The following is a 21,181-nucleotide window of genomic DNA, read 5'->3' as shown; positions in this document are numbered from 1 at the left end:
ATTTATTAGCTGCTGTATGCTTTTATCTTCATTTTAGGAGAATTATTGGCTACGCCTTGCTGAGTGTCTCCATTTCTATTTTATATTTTTAATACAGAAATTTCAGCAATCTTCACTCCACCTCATCTATGTTTTACAACTGTGGCTCTTTTATTATTTATTGATGTAACACATGTTTATGAGTACGGCATGGCTAACACTCCAGAAGGCTTCAAGCTTAATTTTTGCTTATCAGTAAATTGGGTGGTGGAGGGCATCCAGATTTTGTTTTCCCGTTGCTACACCATGAAGGTGTGGAAGCAGCTGTCTGCTCTGGGTGCTGACAGCAAAGCCCTGCTCCAAAACTGGCTGTGCCGGGGCAGTTTTCAGTGCTTCTGTTAGCATCCTCTTCTACTTTAAATTGCTCCTATATGCTAATTACAACACTTTAAAAGGAGAAAAGATTTGTAATGCTTCCCCAAAATTTGGTTCTTTATCTCGTGTCGCTGGAACTCCTTGGCTTTGATAAAATACTATGTCTGATGAAAATTGTTTCATCAAAGGTGCTCCAAGAAGCGGTTCCATAGAAGGAACTCATGGGCCTTTGTGCTTTTTTTTTCCTCCTAATCATTACTGTATTGTCTTAACTATTACCAACGGCATTTTGAGAGCCTGAAGCCCAGAGGTGGTACTGCCAGTGGAAGGGGAGGTTCTGGCCACAAGGAGGCCTATGATGGCCAGTCAGACCCAGCAGCTCTGCAGGTCTGTGAGCTGAGGCACTACGGGGCACAACACAGCACCATGTAGCAGTGATTACGGTTAGAGTTAGGTGTTGGGCCAGCCCAGCACACCTTCATCTGGGCTGCTCCACATCATCTAAGAGCTGAGAAATCATGAGTAAACTGAATGTTGAATTTTAACAGTGCAAAGTTAGCAGGGATGTTTCTGTAACTGATAAAGTGGGAAACTTCACAACACTGAATGATTCTCAGGTTCACAGTTCCACATGTGTCATGGTCTGGTGTTAATGCACTCTGAGCAATGTCATAAAACATGTACAAGTGCTGGCTGGACAGGAAACCTGCTGGTTCTCTCAAGCTGTCCATTCCAGTTGCTTATTATGGGGTTCTCACCTTGCTGATAGCAATAGCAGCAGGGCAGTAGTTGGCCAGCACTCACAGAGCTCCTGGCTTGTGTAAAGAGTTCATCCCCTGCAAGGAATGCCCTTCATCATGTGTGCACTGTGCTGTGTTCACAGAGCTTGGAACAACCCTAATGTTTCCCCTTGTTCAGTGGCACATGAAGAAAAACCCTCTTGGTTTCCAGGTTTGCATGGACCATGAGCTTTGCCCAACCATCAGCACTAGTAGGTCTCTTCCACATTTTTAACATAAATGCCACACGGAAATATTTGTCCTGATTGGAGAAAGTATTTGACATCAGAGCAGCATCGACAGCAGAAAAGGCAACCGTGGAAATACGCAATGTTCTGTAATGAAATGCAACACTACAGTGCCTCTGAACGGAAAATGTGCCTTAAATCTTTCAATGAAGAAAAAAATGCAGAGAAGGAAGGTGTGTGACAAGACTACAGAAGCCACAATACAGCAGCAGTGAAAAGTATTCTGGTAACTGTAGGGAAAATCTTCATGTAAATACTGCAGTTTCATCGTAACTTTAACACGGTGAGGAAACTGTAAACATGGAAGCCCTAAAAAGTTTGAATGAAGGATGGCTTTTATCCAAAAATATCTATGCAAGCAGAGAAGAGAGAGATACATAATAATATAGGAAAGGGAGAACATGAGAAGTAAATAGAAATGGAAAGATAAATAGAAAGATAAATTCACTCCAGTAACAGCTCGAGGATGTTCCAGGTCACACTGCAGGCCCATGTGTTCACACCAGGAGATGCCCCGCTGCTCTCAGGGCTGGTCCAGCACTGTGGGGTGGTACCTGGGTATGAGCCATGACACCACCATGTGGCTCCTCCCTGCTGACAGGCTGAATTCAGTCTCACTAATTAAACCACACAAAATTTGTTATGAGGAGTATGACAACACAGCATCCATGCAGTGAAGAATTCACCTCAGGAAAGGCCATCCATGTGTACAGAAGGTGTCTCTGCTCCTGTCCTGTCCCAGCAGCACCTGCATTCCAGCTGCAGATGGGTTTCTGCACTGCAGTGATGTGCAAAATTACTGCATATTTGGAGTGATGACCATCCAAAGGAAGTCTGGGTGAACCACCTTCTTTTTCCATAGAAAAGTCAATGTTTTTTCAATCCAGCTGAAAAATGGCAGAATGCCATTGAAGGAAATGCCATTAAAGGAAAATACTGCAGGGATGAGTTGTAGTACTTTAAAAAACATAGACTAATATACCAGGACTGAGCAACTGTGGAAATAAGGCAGATCCAGTAGAAATAAGGAATGGGATAAGCTACACTCAAAGCTGACTCAAAAATCAGCAAGATATTGATGTCATCCTTAAGATCTATCTTCAGCTGGAAAAGTGGATATGTTTGAAGAATTTTGAAAGTTACCAAAAATGAGCAGCACTTTATAGCAGAAATATATGGAAAACATGACTTAGTTTTGCCTAATATTCATGCTAAGGTGCTATGGGAGGCAGTAAATTAAGTTTTGGAACCTCATGATAGCAGATTTTGAAAACCTGTTTGAAATAGTCTTGGAGCCAACAATATAGAGAAAAATGGATGTAAAACTAATATTGAGAGAGTAAAGGAAGAATGAGCCCAAGCTGCGAGGTGTGGGCTTCCGCAGCAGGGAGCAGGGACAGTGGGAGAAGGTGGTCCTGGATCCCCGGTCACTCACAGGGCCCATGGGGCTGGATATCCCCACCATGTGCTCAAGCCCAGTGCAAAGCTGATCCCAGGCCCAGGGCAGAGCCCTGCTGCACCAGGGTGTCCCTGGAAAATAAATATTGATGAGGAGAAGGTGTGAATTGCCGAGTCTTCCTGCAAATTATAAGATGACTGCAACAGACTGTGGAGGGAACAGATATTTTCTGAAAAGAACTTTTGAGCACAATGCTTCATTCTCTGCAATACTCATCTTCAAAAAGCAAAATGGGGAAGGATTAATGGTCTAGGAGCCCGAGCATTCACACTTTCTGGAACAAAGAACAAAGATGCTAAGCCTGCCTTCAAATGTCCCTGTTTTCTACAAAGGAATATAATTTTGCTTCCGTCATCATTTCAAAAAATACTTTTTCCACAATGATTTCTTCTTCGAAGTCAAAGAGCTGAAATCTTGCACAAAAAAAGAGAAGAAAAAACGCTCACACTTTCTGAAAAGAAAAAAGGGCGACACAGACTCTTACTTTCCTGACAGAGGCAGAACCCATTTGAAACAAGAAGAAAGAAGAAGCTGGACGCTGTTCAATTAGGAGCTGTGATGAGCTCGTCTGGGACATGGCAGCGGGGCTGTGCCTGTAGGGAGGCACACGTGGAGGTCACGTGGATCACGCCATGCCCAGGCCCCAAAGCCTTCATCTCAGCTGAGAGGGAAGCCGTGCCTTTGGTCTGCGTTTGGAGATAGTGCTTCTTGCCCAGCCGTGGTCAGGACTGTAGAAGAGCAGTGGTGCACCTCAGGTGCCATGGAGAGGACCCCAGAGCAGGCTGTGGCTGCCCTGCTGCCACTGCTGTGCCAGACCCCCGGAGGGGCAGAAGCTGGGCTCTCCCAGGTGCATCACCTACCTCCACACTGACATCAGCCTTAACTCCCCTGAGTGATGCATGGGCAAAGCTAGACCTCCCTGCCAGGCACGGTCCCTGCAGATCACTCAGTGTGCTTTCAGGTCACACACCATGCAGAGTTATTGGGACTGAAAGGAAATCTGGAAAGCCACCTGAATGCATGTGAGAAATAAATCAAAATCACACTAGCTGCTCCTGCTGAGTGTCAGCAAAATATAAGGGAGATGCACCAGCTGCATCGTGCACTTGATGGTCACCAGAGACCTTGCTTTCAGGAGTACCTCTTAATTTCCAGGCATGCTTTGTGAGCATATAAATAAGTTATAATATCACATCTGAATCAGCATTTCTCAAGCTGTAATGTTATTATGCAGAAAAAAACATTTTCAAGGCAACAATCTGACTAGTGGAATAGCTGGCAATGCTCAGAACAGCCCTGAGCAGCCTGATGAGCTCATGTACTTATTGTGCATGAAGAAACGATCCTGGCTGCTCTGAGATAGCAAGGTACTCCTACCCATGCCAAGCACCACTGTCTTACAGGGGGTGACCTGTCTGACTACCAAGTGCTGCCGCTGTGAGTATTGCCATGCAAGAGATGCCATGTTAATTCATCATCTTGGACAGTGATACTTTCAGGAATGACACCGTTACAGTATCATAAAACACTAATTAGCTGTCACTGTCACAGCATGCTTAAAGTTGTCATTTCATGCAGGTGGCACCAGGAAGACGTGAAGTGTCAGCAGTCAGAGACCCTTGTTCTCAGGAAAGTGGGGGCTGATGCTGTTCGGAAACTCATGAGAAGGCATCAGATCCAGAGGAACACCTTGTTTCTGCCCTTTTAGCATGGGAATGTTTGGCTGCACTGGAAGAGAGATGAAAAGCTCTGTGACTTACTCCTGTGTGTTTGCCTTCTTCCCCACCATGCTTCCTCACGTACAGACTGATAGATAGTGTCGTGTTAGTCAGCTTTGGATTACAAGCCCAGATGCCACATTTTCTTCATGAACTGCAGTGTCTGGATGATGAACGAATAACAAGTGGCTGCGGTGACCAACGCGGCTGGAGGGTGTCCTCCTGGTTCACTCCTGCAGGGCTGCTTTGGGAGGTACGCCTGACTGCAAACTGCCTTTCTTTCCCAGCATTCACAGTTTTAATTCCCCTTTCTCTGTTCCTTTCTGACATGAAATTTTCCAGCTTCCAACTCAGTTTTCACCCAAACAATATTTAAACTTGAGGGAAGTGAGCTTGCCAGCCAAGCACCACAAGGATGGAGCAATGAGAATTCATTGCAGTCAAATTACACACTCCTTGGGTTTGGAGATAAGCAAGAAGTAAAATAGGACATGATTTCTCTTGCAATAAACCTCTCTGCTTGTTGTAGATGCAGTTTGTAGGATTTTACAGTTTGGGGATTGTGATGGGGTTGTTACAAACATAAGTTACAAGACATGTTTACATCTGAGTCTCCCCTCCAGCCCTTCCTTTCGTGTGTAACTGAGCAGGTAGGTCAGTGTAGTTCTTGAAGAATTGTGGGCAGGCTTTGCTTGAGTTTTAGAAAGGGCGGTGCTTTTTTGGACAAGAAAGGTGGGAATATCTCCTGTCTGGACAATAAGTTGAACTTTCTGTCTGCTGTCCCAGCACTTCTGTATGAATTAATCATTGGCCTGCTATGGTAGAAATGTTTCCATCTGCTTGGCAACAAAGGGATTCAACACTTACTTCATGAATTCTTTATCTGCTGTAACATATATATATCGTGTAGATTAACCACCAGTGCCTTTGGCTCACAACCAAGAATGATGCATGTGTTTCAAGGCCAGTTCTTTTAGCTTTGAGGTCACAGTGAGCTTATGGTCAACTTCCAGGTAATGAAATCAAGCTGCTGTCATCTTCTGGTCAGCCAGGCCCTATGCTGCCAGTTTGTTTGTACTGGCACAATTGGGCATGACCCTCTCTGGCTGCCATCATTCTTGCTTATGGCAATGGAAGAAAACACGGGTACAGGCCATCAAAACCAATTTTGCCAGTGCTCCACCCCTGTCTTATTTTGGTTATATAAGTTGCTTTACACATGTTCTGAGGAAAAATGGTGTGATTAGACATTTTGCCATCTTCTGAAGACCACTTTTTTCTATGGCAAATCACCTCGTTGGAATCAGCTCTGTAGTAGGAGGACAGCTTCCAGGGCACAGCTAATAACCTCTCTCCCTTTCTCCCTCCTGCTTATTGTATTTTAGTTACTGATTATTTTATTTATTTTACGCCAACTCAAACTCCTTCTTTGTACACATATTTTCTCTATAATAAGTCTTGTGGAGGTAACATCTTCAAGTGTTTAGTGTAATGATGGGAGCACTGAGGCAGCTATGTGGATAATTTATTTGATTTAAAAATGCTGCCACATTTACTCATGAAAAACTTTAAAGAAAATTAAACTCATTAAAAAAAAACCCACATAAATTGTTTTTGCAACAAAGCAATTAAGAAATCTCAGCTCTCCAGCACGGTGGGCAACATTCTAAATAAAATAAAGCCCAAATTACCTTTTGCTGGAAACAAAGCAAGAGCTATCTCTTGTGACTTAATAAGAAATTGAGGTTTTTAGAATTAATACAAAGATGTAGCAGCTCCCTTCTATGTGTGTTGCTAAGCATTTTGCTGAAATTGCCTCGGTAAAAAAAAAGCAAACAATTCAAAAGGATCACATCTATGAGCGAATTTCTTTTTTGCCAACTAAATTACTCTGCTTTACGGGATGCAGAAAGGAGTCAAGGATTTTATTTTCTTCCCCCACTGCACAGATACACGAAGGTTTGATGGGTTTTGCTTTGTTTTATTTCCTTTGTCTTTAGCTTCGCTCTTCTTCTCAAAACCCCCACGTTTCTATGGGAACAAAGCAAAACTGAGTAAATGGATGGCAAAGTACGGGGCCTGTCCTGCAGATCCCGAGGAGTGGGCTTCATTTACACCAACAGCCGGGCCAAACACAGACACAGTCCCAGCAGCCGGGTGCTCGCCCAGCCAGCATGCCAAGGTAGCAGAGGTGGCAAGAGCCAGTATGCCATGGGGCTGAGCACACCGATCCCAGGCTGGTGGGCAGCACACAGCCCTCACCATGCAGGGGCTGGAACACAGCAGCCATGGGTGCTGGTGGGGGCACAGCATTGCATGCAGCTGTGAGCAGTGAGCGTGGTGGGCAGGACGTGCAGCCTGGCTCTGCAAGGCGCTGGAAGGCGGCCAGATCCACAGGGCCCTCCCGAGTCTGCTTAATTGCGTGAAATAAGATGAAAAGACAGGCTAATGAGAAACCCCATCTGCCAGCCAGCTAAAATTAAGTCTGCCTTCTTTAGCAAAATGTGCTCAGATATCTGTGTCCTTTTAATATCCCTTCATATGGCCGAGCAGGTTTCAGGCGTGTATCGGTGCCTCCCAGCTCCCACTTTTTCCTCTAGTACCCCTGGTTTGCCCCTGAACATCAGGGTAAGTGGAAGAATTTGGCTGGAGGATTCTGTTTCAGCATGAACTTATTTAAGAGAGCATCAGCTAATAAACACTGGAGCCCGACCTGCTCATTATTACATTATATTACATGATTCATTGACTCACGATACCAAATTGGTTACAAATGTGACATAGCAGGTGGCCTTGTGATGCTTCTGAACTTCCTAAGAGAAACTAGGACACAAGCACAAGAAAAGGAAATTCACAGAGCAGACCTAAGGGTATTTATATAGAGAAAGATGTGTTTAAGGACAGGTTCTGTATTTCCGTCAGTCTACCTTCTCTTCTCACATAACTTTTGTGTCCCAAAATTGTTCATCCATTTAGTTTGCCTTAGCAATTGTTCTACAGATGTATAGAGGAAGGTAACTCTTGCTTCTAGTTACCCAACAGAGTGCCCATGCTCTGAGGGCTTCGGTATGAGGGTGGACTCAGGTAGCAGTGATCTGAAAGCAAAATGTGGTCCTTGCATAATGCAGTGCACTAATGAGCAGCAGCACCAAAAGGCTGTGTATGGGCATAGGAACTTCAGCACACAGTTTGTAACAAGGATTCAAAGCGTTACAGGAAAGCCTGACATGTGCCAGGGCTTGCTGCCTATGAGTCCGGATACTGAACTACACTGCAGCCTTTATTACGTGTGCATCATTTCTATTTCTTTAAAGCTGATGAATTGAGTGGCATCTTAATTTTCCTTTTGCCATCCTTTGTTGTAAATCAGGAATCACTTCAGTACGTCGGCAAAAGTTACAGCAATGTAAAATCATGGACCTGAAACAGGAATCTATAAAAGCTTAGAAGCAAATAATTACCAAACAACTCGTACTGTTTGAAGATTACACAAGTACAAATTCTTAAGGCAAATTGCACACATCTCTGCAAAACATGTATTGATTTTTCCCATGCCAATTGAGAAATAAGTGTTTAATAACTTTTCCATGGATTAAGAGTGATTGATAATATACATTTTTTCTCTCTAGAAAATATTGTTTGAAGAAAGTAATGCATGTTAATCAATCTTGTGATAATAGCTTTCAGGATAACTGCTTTATTAGACTTCATTCATTTATCTATTTATTTATTTCATATTTTTTCCATAGAGCAATGAAGAGTGAGTCAGGTACAACAAGAATGATGTTTTGCTGACTGATTTTGAAACTGCATTTACTTTAGGGCTGTGTTTTTGGAAGTTTTGTTGTTTCTTTTCAGTACAAACTTTCTGAAAACCGGAAAGGTTTCCTTTGAAACCGATTAAGCCCATTTGGCAGATATTTGGTGAAAGGTTTTGCCAGTTCTGGTGAACAACTGAAATGAGGAATAAACATGTGTGAGTACAGTCCATGATGCATCCACCTGCCATCAGTACCAAGTTCCCTTCGAGGTTTGGTTTATTATGGTCCCATATCAGGTTCCGAATCAGGCAGTAGTTTTAATCAGAGCTGGGACTCTTAGTCCCTTCCTCTCACCCAGGAGAGCTCTGTACCATGATACCATGAGGCTGCCACGCCAACGGGAGCAGCACGTGCCCAGCACTAGGCTTAGCCTTGCCCCTGCAGAAAGAGGCAAATGCTGAACAAGACCCACTTAAAAATTAACTCAGATTAATATGAACAATGCTGGTATAGCTGAAGAGTCCTGTGCAATATGATAAGAGCATGTTTTAAAGGAGTTCTCATTCTTGTGAAAATTAGTTTGGGATCCTCATCAGTGTATTCAGAAGAAAAAGTATTACTCTAATGTTGACAGAATAGAGATAAAAAGGAGATCTACTTAAAGAGAAATAATGATTTTACACTTTCAACATTCACTGGAGGTGCAGAAGATACATTACTCTACATTATGCCCATATTAGACTTAAATAAATTTCATTATGAAAACAAGATTAAGGGAGAGCCGTGCAATTTGAAAACATGCAGGACTTCTGTGACTGTTCAAAACAAAGAGATCTCAGGGTGGTAATAAGCAGCAATGCATTTGGATACATGCATTTAAAATATGTATTAAAAGGATGAAAATGGGCAGCACTAAAGATACAACAGCAAGAGGATTCAGGACTGTCTGACTCTTGCTGTCCACAGTTCTGCTGTGCTCCATTAGAATCCCTGGGGTCTGGGCATTGCAGGAGCCCTGAGTTGGAGGAATGACTGCAAAAACAATCAACTCCCAGCTGATTCTGAACTTGTGTGGGCTTTGCTGCTCCAGCTGGATTTGCATAGTAAGCCTATGGGACCTGATGGGATTTAGCCCAAGGTACAGAAAGAACTGGCTGATGTCACTGTAAAACTCCTCTCAATCATTTGTTGATGGTCTTGTGGACCTGTGGAGAGGTCACAGTCAACTGGAAGCTGGAAAATATGGTCCTAGTTTTCAAGAAGGATAAGAAAAAAGACCTTGATAGCTACAGGCCTATCAACACCTGGCAAAACTATTAGAGAAAATTATTCTCACACACGATGATGTTAGAGACATTTTCATTGCAACCGACTGTCCCACCCTTCCACCTGCACTGTGACATTGTGTTTTTTCATGAACATCTTGCTAATGCCAGGGAAGGCAGCAAACCGACCCATTTACTGGGGTCTAGCAAAAAAAGAGATAGGTAGGAAGACGTCTAATGCAGCGACAGATATTTTCATTGTACATGACACATCATCAGAGGAATATCCTATGATTCTCCATCCTTCTGTGGAATATACAGTACTCATAAATAATTTTTACTATACCAAGTCCCACCCACAGTAAGGGAATTTTCTGCTGTCAAAACGATGAGCAGCCACAACTGTTCAGGTATAGATAATCTCATAATATGGATACACCAGCCATTTTCTTCTCCCAGAATCTGTGGCTTTGCCAAGTTAATTCAGATTCTTACTATGTGAAACGACTTCGTATCAGTGTTGCAAAAAGCTGGTTCCTTGTTTGTTGAGCTCCTTGCTTTTTAAACACATTTGGAACTGTGGGGTAAAATGCCCCCTGCAGGAAAAGGTTCTTAGAAGTATACTGATAACTTTCAAGCTAATTTTTAGTAGCAGCATTATGCAAATTTTGTACTTAAGAATAGTTGAAAGAACAACTCACAAATTATTGAAGGACTGCTTCTGGAGTGATACAAATATTGGAGAAGTGCTGGAATGGACCGTCAGCCATGAGCTCAGCACCAGGAAGGGGGAAGAGAAGAAACAAGGAGAGAGCGAGGAAGGACCCAGTGGTTACAGGGCAGCTACACTCCATTTAATTAAATACATATTCTTAGTTCTTCAAATTTGATTCCAGGAAGTCCTTATTTGCAGCCAAATTTAATACTTCAGAGAAACAGCAGGACAAGAATTAGGAAGAATAGGAAAAAAAAAAAACAAAAACAACTTCATAAAAAGTAAGCAAGATGCTGTTTCAGCAAGATATGAAGGGAGCTGAGTCCATGCATCAGTACTGAGATGTCACAGAACCACATCAAGCAGAAAGTAGGCAGACTTCAAAAGGATGCATTCCTCGCTTCTGCTTTTGTATCACTTCTGAATCTCAACTGTTCATTAATAGCTCATAAATGTAGATTTATTTATCACTCCAAATTTTTCAAAATGGGAAGATTCAAAATAGGTTTCTGCTTTGTTATCATTCTTACTCATTCTTCCTTGGCTTCTCCTGTGTGGAGATGATGAGTTGGAGAGGCACACAGTGATGCTGGAGCGAAATGCTAGAGCAGTATTATCAGAGTTTATCTGGTTTACAAGTTCAAAGCTGATTAAAGCCTTTACAAATAATATTATTAAGACAATCTGGAACAAAAACTGCAAGCTGAGACCTGGGCATGGGGCAGGTCTGGTGGTCCTCCAGCAGCACGTGGGAGTCTGTGGGTGGTGCTGCCAGAGGGAGGGAGCACATGGGGCTCTGTGACCTACTTATGGTACTGCTTGTGTGATGCCTGCTGAGCCAGCTGTGACACACCAGAGAGCAAGATTACATGGCAGTCGTAGGTCTTAAACTCTCACTGAATAACTTAACTATGAAAACACAAAAATCAATCCTCTTCTCATGGAGTCGACAGCAAAGAGAGTGAGTGGAACTAGAGAGGGGTGAGGAAAAACCCAGGTTTGAGAAAAGACAAGTTGCTATTTGAGGAGTTTGAAATTCTGCAGCATAGGTCCCTTTAATAGCCTATTTAGGCTTCCAGAATATTTCTGTCATCACTTGTACACTGATATTTTCAAATCAAGAGAATTTCAGATATGGCTTTTTAAATAATTTTGGCTGCACCACACTAAAGTATTTCATTTTGATTGCCAGCTTCAAAGATTGGCACGAGAGGCAACAAACAGAGCTCTGAGTGCAGCATTACCAGACGTGGGAGGTCAAGACGTGGTGAAGTATTGCTGTTAGAAGCAAGTAACAAAACTGAAAATGAATTCCCGTGTTTCAGAAGCCAAAAGCAATCATCTGCCTCCTTCCTTTCACACACCACAAGGAATGTGTGCACCTCTATAGACATGAAGGTATAACAACAGAAGAATTTGTCCTGAGGCAGTACATCAAAGAAATTAACAGAAAGTTTTCCTTGCCTGTGCAACAGGTAGCTTTCTATAAGAGCAAGCTACATTGAATATAAGACACTGTAGGGCCACTGTGGCTTCTTAAAGCTGAATCAGGGTCTCACATTTTTGCAGGTGGGCTCCTTGGGCAGCCGGGAGAAGCACAGGTGAGCAGTCATGGAAATCTTATGAGAAATTCCATTTACCTCATGCAGAACACTTATAATCAGCCTATTATCCCAAATGTACTCACAAAATGTCTTCATGCCACAATTAACAAATGCAGAAGATTGTAAAAATTAACAGAACTTGCAAAACTTGTAAAAGTCCCAAGCATATGAAAGATTTGGCTGCAGTAACTACTTCAGTTGGCTCTGATAAGCGCACAGGCTGCAGGAAATAGAAAAATATAAACATTGACAACTGCTTACTTCTTTCTTTTTCCTATGGACAAAGCTCACCTATCATTCTAGGCTGACACCAACAGCCAAGTCTCGAAGTCTTGCAGCGTGAAGCTGCAAATCATGGTGGCCAGCTCTATTTATTAGCACCAGCGGTTAATAAATCACCTGCTTGAGACTCTGCTGCGCTGTCTTTGTAGGCACTGAATCTGGATTGACTGGGCTGTAATTCCCTCGATCCCTCTTCTTAAGGATAAGCACTCTTCTCCCTTCCTCATCCTCTGGGACACCCAGCAGCTCTTGAAGATAATCACCAATGTCAGTGATTGCTGCCGCCAGTTCCCATGTTTGCCCGGGTAAATGTCACCAGCCTTCCTGCCTTTGATTAACATCTCATTTAATTTAAATATTTATTGATCTTCTCCTCCTGTTTTTGACAGGGGACCTTGCCATCTTGTTGCAAAGACTATTTTCTCCAGTGAGGGGCCACGATCTGCCCATTTGTGCGGTGACTGTGGATCGCTGGGTTCAGTGCTGCAGCCATTTGCAGGGTTCTGCCCCTGCACTGCTCCGGGCCCTCAGTGCAGCTCTCAGCATCCAAACACGTTCTCTCATCATTTCTAAAATTTATTCTTTTGTATGATAAATGGATGCTGTGATTTTTCAGAGGAGAGATTAGGTCATCGATACCACATTGGTTAAGCTTAATTACATTTCTTATTCTATGAATGTAAGAAATATCTTTTATATCTATCTTATTCCAGCAACTCTTTAATTAAATATAAAAAAAAATTTTAGGTAGTACTTTCGAAACATTCAGTGTTGACTATTAAATCCTTTCACTGTTCCATTTGTGGATGACACAGAATTTGTGTCCTACAATGTCTCCGGGATAAGTTTCTAAGTATTGTTCTCCCTCTCATTGCACATAAACTGGGAAGTTACTGGTGCACAGCTTTACGTAGCTTCATTTTACTTCAGTTTAGAAATAGAAGTGACTTTACAGACTTTGGTGTCTATGCAAAGATTATCTAACAAGCAAAAGGATTCATTTTTCTGCAGGCTTTCAGCTACGACTGTTAGACAGCTAAATGGGAAGCGTGCCACCAGGTAGAAAGCTGAGAGAATAATTGGGTGTAGAGTTTCTGCCTCGGTGACTTTGCCTTCTTTTGATTGAAGAAACATCTTCCAACTACAGCTTTTGTGTTCTGAGCGTGAGGGAGCAGATGCCACACACACACCCAGCACTGACTGCTGGAACAGTCTGGTGTCACTTACCAGCCCAGATGTCTCTGATTTGCTCCTCCTGCAGCCTGCAAGTGCTCCTTCACCTCAAGGCAGTCCTAGAAAGGTGTCACGGCCTAAAGCAGATTGCTACTTGCACAGCTTTGAACAGTGGAATTTCCTAACCAGTGTTCACTGAGATCTTAAGGTATTTTAATTAGTAAGGACCAAGAAATGATACACTTCTCCCTTCAGAATTGAGAAATATCAAGGTACAACTTATTTTTTGTGAATGTGCAACGTGTTCAGGAGGTAAGGCCGTGTTCCATTCCTGCCAGGAAGGAAGAAACAGCTCTTTGCCAGATGTATTAAACATGGCAAATCGTGCAGTTCCACCAGGGTCTTGATATCATGGGGTTACAATTACGGGTGAGGATAAAAGATGAAATTTATAACACGACTTGTCAATATTTTTATTCAATCTTTGTGCTCGGAGCTTTGATAGATGTATGTTTGATTGCAATCATTTCATTTTTCATTCCTTTATGTTTGTGAATTATGAGAGATGAAAATTATTCCCGTCATCAGTTCACACTGCTCCACAAACCCAACAAGTATTGGTGCTACAGAGCTCTCTTTACAAATACAGGGGTCTTGAATCTCAGAATATATAATATATACATTATATACATTATATGAAGCATCCAGTGCACTGAGTGTACAATTAAGGCACAACACCACATCCTTCTGCTGCCTGAAGGCATCATTCTGACCCATCAATGGTGCCTTTCTCCTCCCCCCAGAGCAGGGTGCCCAGCTCAGGCAGCCTTGCCCTGTATCTCAGTGCTCCATCCTGCTGAGCTGTGCCACGTCATAAGGATTTCTTTCTGCTGCTAATCACATAGGGTTTTATCAAGTCAAGCCTTGGCTTTTTCTTCCCCCCTCCCTTCCCGCTGAAATCTGAATTTATAAATAGTTTTCATTATGATGACAGGAAACATATGATGCCTTATTCAGGGTGCAATGCAAGCATATTTATAGTGGGATACTTGTCCTCTCTACATCATCCTAGGTCTGTACACAGGATTACCTGCACAGCTGAAGCTCCTCAGTGGTTTCCTAATCCAGATCTGCTTGCCCGCTCCCTGCACTCCCTTTCTTCAGCCCACTGCAATCACGAGCGCTGCTTTGTGCTCTTCTGCCCCAGATCTGAGAGGCACAACAACCAAATCAGCTGAGTGAAATAGGGCAGAGCTCTCCTGTTCACACAGACTGAGCAATTCATCCTTCACTGATGGATCCTGAGAGTTTCAGTGCTGGGAAGGAATGGGAGGACCCCCATTACCCTGCTGCCCAACGTGTGACCTTCCAGCTCCCATCTCTGTGTCCATGGCAGTGGGCTCACTGCTGGCCAAGGAGATTCCAGGGCTTCCTCAATTCCAAAGAGGATTTCCCAAGGCCAGAAAAGTATGTTAATATCAGGGGAGGAAAGAACAATCCATGAATGCCAGTGAACGTCTGAGCACTGACGACATGAGGTGGTGCATCTCAGACTCTTGCTGTTCTTGTTTTTATTTTTATGGCACTCTGACCACTACTCCTTCTCAGCAGCCACCATTTCAAAAGATGCAGCTCTGAAGTCCGGGAGGAATTATTACACGTACAACTTAATTAGTATTTAAATGGGTACCATATGTCTTATTGATTTGATAGTGTAGTTGTTTCCAATAGATTGGGCAAAAAATAAGGAAATAAATGTCAATAGCTGCAAGTAGGAGTTCCGGCAGGAAGAAAGGAGCCTTAAAAGAGCCTGGTTCAATAACCTCTGCAAATCTGATCTGAAAATGGAGTGGGAGCACAGTGTAATTTTAGTGTTCCTTTTAACACTGCAACAGCAACAGGCAGCGATTACTTTTGGCATTTTCCTGCATAATGATGTGTTGGTGATGAAGCATTGAAGTAAATATCTTACAAGTATTTTTTTTTTTAATTACTTTCTTGGCAGAGATTGCTAAAGCACCAAGGAACTTGTGCAGATTTTCCCTTAATGGGACAAATGAGTGATTATGGAACATGTCTTTTAAATACAAAGTGTATTTTTGGCTTCTTTGATTGGTATAAAACCAAGATCCTGTGCAGCAATCTTAGTTTCAATGACACACAAAGAATAATAGTTTTGAAAATAGGCCACACATAATAATATGAATTAAAAACCCCACCAGAAAATATACAAAAATCATTATCCACGCACTCTAACCAAGTAAGCACGAAGGTACCTTAATGACTGGCATCTGTATAGAGATTTACAGCAGCTAGAAGTTACCAGCTTTCTCTTTCAGATTTGCTCTCCATTGAACAGATCTTCACTGCTTAACTCTGGTGTCCAAAGTTCCCTCGACTTTGCTGAAGTTAATCACAACATACATTCCTATATCTGAAGAGTAAGTAAGTTGTAGATATGGTTTATTATTGAAGATGGAATAGGATCTTTTGAGATGAAAGATGATGAATAGTCAACACATAAAATACTTAATCTGTATTTCAGCCAGAAATCTGGCTGGGAGCTGTTTCCATTCCAGTCAAAGAGAGGGATAATGCAGCTCCATTCTTGCACCTCCCAGTTCTAAAAGCCAACTGCCCCGGGCAAAGCACCACTACTGACTTTTGTCTGAAAACGAAACAAATGAGCCAAATGATTCAGAAAATAATTATTGCATTCAAGAGGAGTGACCCTGCACAACACAGAGAGCAAAAAGAGGTGAAAGTCATTGATTCCAGCATTCTCTCCCGATTGCCACACAATATATGGTGCTAATAAATAACTTTTTAAGATGTAAAGAGGATGATAAACGTTTTCCAGTTGGCTTTTCCTTATGGCACAGCCTGCAGACCTGCAGCAGGGCAGGTTTCTGTGCTCAGCTTTGATGTATGGCGCTTTGCTCATCATCTGACACTGAGCACTGGAGATTTGATAGAGTGTTACAAATTTCTCCCAGTGTATAATCAACTGTTATTATTGCAGTTCTAGCCTTTATTGGATTAATTTGATGGCCTTGTGCTGATATTTTCTGTGTGTATTTCTCATACATATTTGGTGCTGAATATATACACTTTTTCCAAACAGAATGTCAAAAAGGGAAAGCAGGAGCATAGATCTTTGCTGGCAATTTTCCTAAGCTTTGCTTGAAACAACCAAGTATAGCAACATAAATTTACTTAGGCGCTGTACCCAGCAGTGAAATTCCGAGCATGGCTGATAGCGACTGGGGCACGACTTGCTTTTCTGCATCATTCCAGGAGGGGCAGCTGATGCAAAGTAACCTGCGTTGGTTTGGTGTGCCTCAAACATTTCATTCTCTTTTCTAGCCGGCAAGAAGATTAAATAACACCTCAGAAAACCACTTAAACGTGCACAGTGAGATATTTTAAAACATCCATCAAAACATGAGGCGTTCACTGAGAAGAACATCACCCAGTACCCGTTGAACTGGCACAGCTCAGCCCCCCCCACCCCACGGCAGAGCAGGACAGGTCCCGGCCGCTGCTGTGTTCCAGCGCAGCTCAGCGCTGCCCCTGCTCAGCTCATGTGGTGTCACACAGTGTAGGTGTAAGTGCTGACACTTCTCCACCTGGGCAGGAATAGTTTCTAGCTCAGACCAACAGAATGAGTTCTGACCATTTGTAGCCCATGACTGCAGAAGTTACTGGCACATGAAATAGAGGTGGGAGAAAGTGTTCTTACACCAATGAAAAGCCACGTAAGTGAGCTTCTTGCAGCATGTCTGCTTCCTTTTATTAGAGTATTTACCATTAACTTTATCCCCCAGTGGCCAATTACTGTCCTTTTTATTTCTTTTTATTGTGAGACTCAGAGTATGCAGCGAACAAACCCCTTCTGATATTCCTCAGCAATTACTGCTGCCATTATATCTTTCTCTTCTCCACTCTGAGTGCCAACACAGCCCCACAGGAGCTGTCTGCATCCCTCCATCCCAGCACTAACCCCACCTCACCCTGCCCTCCCTTCAGCTGTGTTTCAGCCAACAAAACTCTTGCTCCAGCTGCTGCTACTCCTACTCACACCAGCCTCAATACCATAAAAATGTGCTCCTGAGGGTCCTGCTGGAGAGAAGCTTCACCCAGCACTGATGTCAATCCACAGGGATCACAATGCCCCACTCCCAGCAGATCACTGTGTGAACCTGTCCTGGCTGTAGCAAGGTAACTCACTGCAGCTGGGGTAGCCTGGGCACCACCCCATAAATGGGTTTGCAGCAGCTCTCTGTCCTAGTATGGCTCAGGGGGTGGGTACAGCACTGGGACTGCTGCAGCTGGGGCTGTGCAGGAGTCTATACTGTCTGCTGGAAGGTGCTGTGGGGAAAGGAAAATCTGTAAGGCTTTTACAGACACACCTGATATGTAGTAAACAGTCGAAGGGAACATGCCAGTTCTTCAGCCTAGTGCTGGTTTGACCTTTCTGCTTGGCTAAATGTCTGTGTAGTGCGTCTCCAATTTGTCATTCTTGTACACTCCTGGATGAGTCTGAAACAACCCAACTACCTTTATCTGCCCTGAGTTTGCAGAGCCCTCGGGCAGGGGCCGGTCTGCAGGGAGAGCTGGGGTGCTGGATTTTGGAGGAGGAAGAAAAACTGGATGTGATATTAGTGTGGATAGGCACCAGGCATTTGTGTTTGGTAAGAAAATATGTGTTAGAAGCAAACGTATTAAATTCCTTTCAACATTTTCTTTATTGCTTTTTGTTTTGCTGATTGCACATTGACTATTACTGTGGCCCTGAGCTCCCTCACCCTGCCCCTGAGGCTCAGTTGCAGAGGGATGTGTTTCACTGCCCTCAGAACGTGTTCTAAACCATGATAGATGTGCTCAGTAACGTGGCTCAGCCTGTTGAAAGAATTTCATTACCTTCATCTGTCTTATCACACCAGTGTTCAGGAAATCATCATCAAGAACCATGGTGATGTGGCACGGAGTTGTAATGGAGCTGTGGTGTGGTCAGATGATGTGGTGGGATGGGCTGGGGCTGGGGTTGGACTTGGTGATCCTAGAGGTCTTTTCTGACCTTACTGATTCTATGATCTTACAGGAATCCATTGCAGTTTCACTTTTCCACTGAAGATGAGTGGTAGTGATGTGTTCTGGACGCTCTCATAGGTGATGCTGCCAGTTGGGTGTTCATTGATCATCATCACTGTCAACGTTATTATAGGGATGGCTCCTCTTCAGCAATTCAGCCAGTCCAACCCACGAGGGCTGCATGAGAAATGAATCGCACAGGGCTGTGAGATGCGTGTGACAGAACACTTATCTGAGACTTGTGATCCTGCGAAAAGCTAAACTGCATTACACAGGAGAGCAGCAGGAGGCCACCTCGCTTTAAGTGATACGGCTTAAATACAGAAGTCAGAAATAAGCACATTCAAGAGCTGGTTGGCAAATCCACTGTAACCTCACTCTACTCTATATTCACGTATATATTCTTTTAATTCAAATTTTGACCTTGGCTGCAATGTTTTCTGCATAAGTACAATGTAAAGACATGCATATACATAAAGGAAAACATAAAGCACTGCTGCTATCTGTTGGTCTGCTTTAGCTTCTGCCATGGTGTTTATTAACTGCTATTTCTTTCCGCTTTTTAATTTATTTTCTTAGGGGGAAAAAAGTAATTGTTGTTAGTCAGGACTCCAACACAGATAGAGGAGATGGTTCCCAACCTAAGGAAGTCTTACATATCACCATAGTTACCCGACAAAAAGATCATGTGCTCAGTAAGTCTTCCTGCTATTGATGAGGGAGTGACACTGTGCAGTGAAACACCCCGAGTTCTTCACACGTGCTTACAAACAATTCATGTGCAAAACAAAACATGTGAAGAAGGATAAAAAAGAGGCTTTGTGGACATGAAAGCATTATGAAGTATTCAGCTTTTAAGAAGTGTGTCTGTAATTCCATGTGTTCACAGATGGCAGCAGGTCTATTATTTATTATAGCAAATGGAATTTAAAATATGTACAAGGAGAAAATGTGTCCTTTGCTGTCTATTGTTTTAAACAATCCATCACTGAACTGCATTCAAGATTTGTTTGTTTCATTGTTATCTTTAAATCTCCTGAAGATGGACCAGGGAAACAACCTGGAAACTTGTGCTGTACTTTCTGGGCAGCTCTTCCAGGGAGCAGAACAAGTCCCTTAAGGCAGCTAAACCCCTCTAAGCTGTCATTCATTAGCTTAGTTAATCTTCATTGCACTTCTTTGTAAGTGGGGAAAGCCAGCAGCAAATTCACTTGTGCCTTCAGAGGCTTCCACATGAGCCGTGCAGGAGGCAGCCCCTACCCTGGGGGATGTGGGTGGTGTGTGATGCTGTGCTGACTGCCACTGGTACCTGCAGTGTGACCTCATGCCCCAGTGCTCGTGTGTGCTGGGACACAGCTGCCTATGCTGACTCTTGCCTGGAGATTCTCCTCTCGTTAATCCACCGCCCCATTTTTGTCAATACCACAGTAAATTCAAAGAGACTTTCCCCAATAATGTGAAAACCCTGGCAGACAGGACAAGGGACAATGGCTTTGAGCTAAATGAAGGGAGATTTAGGTCAGATATGAAGGTGAACTTCTTTCCCCAGTGGCAGCGAGGCTTTGGTACATCTGTGCAGAGCTGCAGGTGCCCCATCCATGGAGGTGCCAAGGCCATGGATGGCCCCTGGGCAGCTGGTGGGGTCATCCAGCCCACGGAGCGCTGGAGGGAATAGATGGTCCCTTCCAACCCAGCTATTCCGAGATCCTATGATAACAGTGCTAAGTGCATGGTACAGCTGGTTGGGCACTACATCCGAGCTTGCCTTGTTTGGATATTTCCATATGAATTGGTTTGAAGCTCAGCTTTGAAGTGCTGCCATATAACAACACCATGTTCTTATTTGTATTTCACAAGCCTTTTGCAAAATTGAGGCCTTATCTTTGTTCCACAAAAACGTAAACAACAGCCAGTCAACAAATCTGGAATAAAGCTGAGCTCTCCTAAGCCGAACCCGAGATCTGAGCGCTGGGTTAGGCTGCTTCTGGAGGTGTCTAACAAGTGAGGAAGGACTTTCAAAGATGGGTAGAATAGAAGTTCTCTCTGTGGTAAATCATCCTGCAGGGTATCACTCGCATCCCCCCTGGGTGACTGATGCTTGCTGGGACTGCAGCCCAGTGCACAATGTTGTGGGCCCTTCTCTCCCACTTCCCAACACAGGGCTGCTGTGTAGGGCACGCATATAACACAGTTCTGGCAATAAAAAATTGCGCTCTCATTAGAGCTCTTTGAACTGGGAAATCCTTAAAAGGATTTGAAAACCAGACTGAAGTTCTTCCATGATTTCCCTTCTTATGTGGATGCTGAAAATCTGGCAAACCATTAAAGGTAGTGGGATGTTTTAGGAAAGCCAGTATCTGTTGCTGATCGGAACTATTGAGAAACAAGGGTCTGTTAAACAGTTTTAATTATATTCTGGGAAATGTGTATGTTTTTAACAGTGAAAGAAAAGCTTTGATGGCTCAAACACTGGCTTTAACCTTTTCCCCTCTTTTACTTAAACGGAATTACAGTAGCTGTTGGTGCTATAAATGCCCCATACGGTGAAGGATGAGTATGCAAATCTGCCACCGATCAATGCTCTTACTGGAACAGAAGCCCTCAAAGCATGCAATTCAAAGAGCTAAACCCGATCCTTTAAATAGATGGAAGAGACCTCTTTCCCCCATCTACCAGGTTCTGAGTCCTGTGCTCTGGTGATGACCCATCACCTCTGGAAACATCTCTGG

This window comes from Coturnix japonica, chromosome 8, assembly GCF_001577835.2.
Source record: "Coturnix japonica isolate 7356 chromosome 8, Coturnix japonica 2.1, whole genome shotgun sequence".
Taxonomy (NCBI): Eukaryota; Metazoa; Chordata; class Aves; order Galliformes; family Phasianidae; genus Coturnix; species Coturnix japonica.
This window is presented reverse-complemented; position numbering follows the sequence as displayed.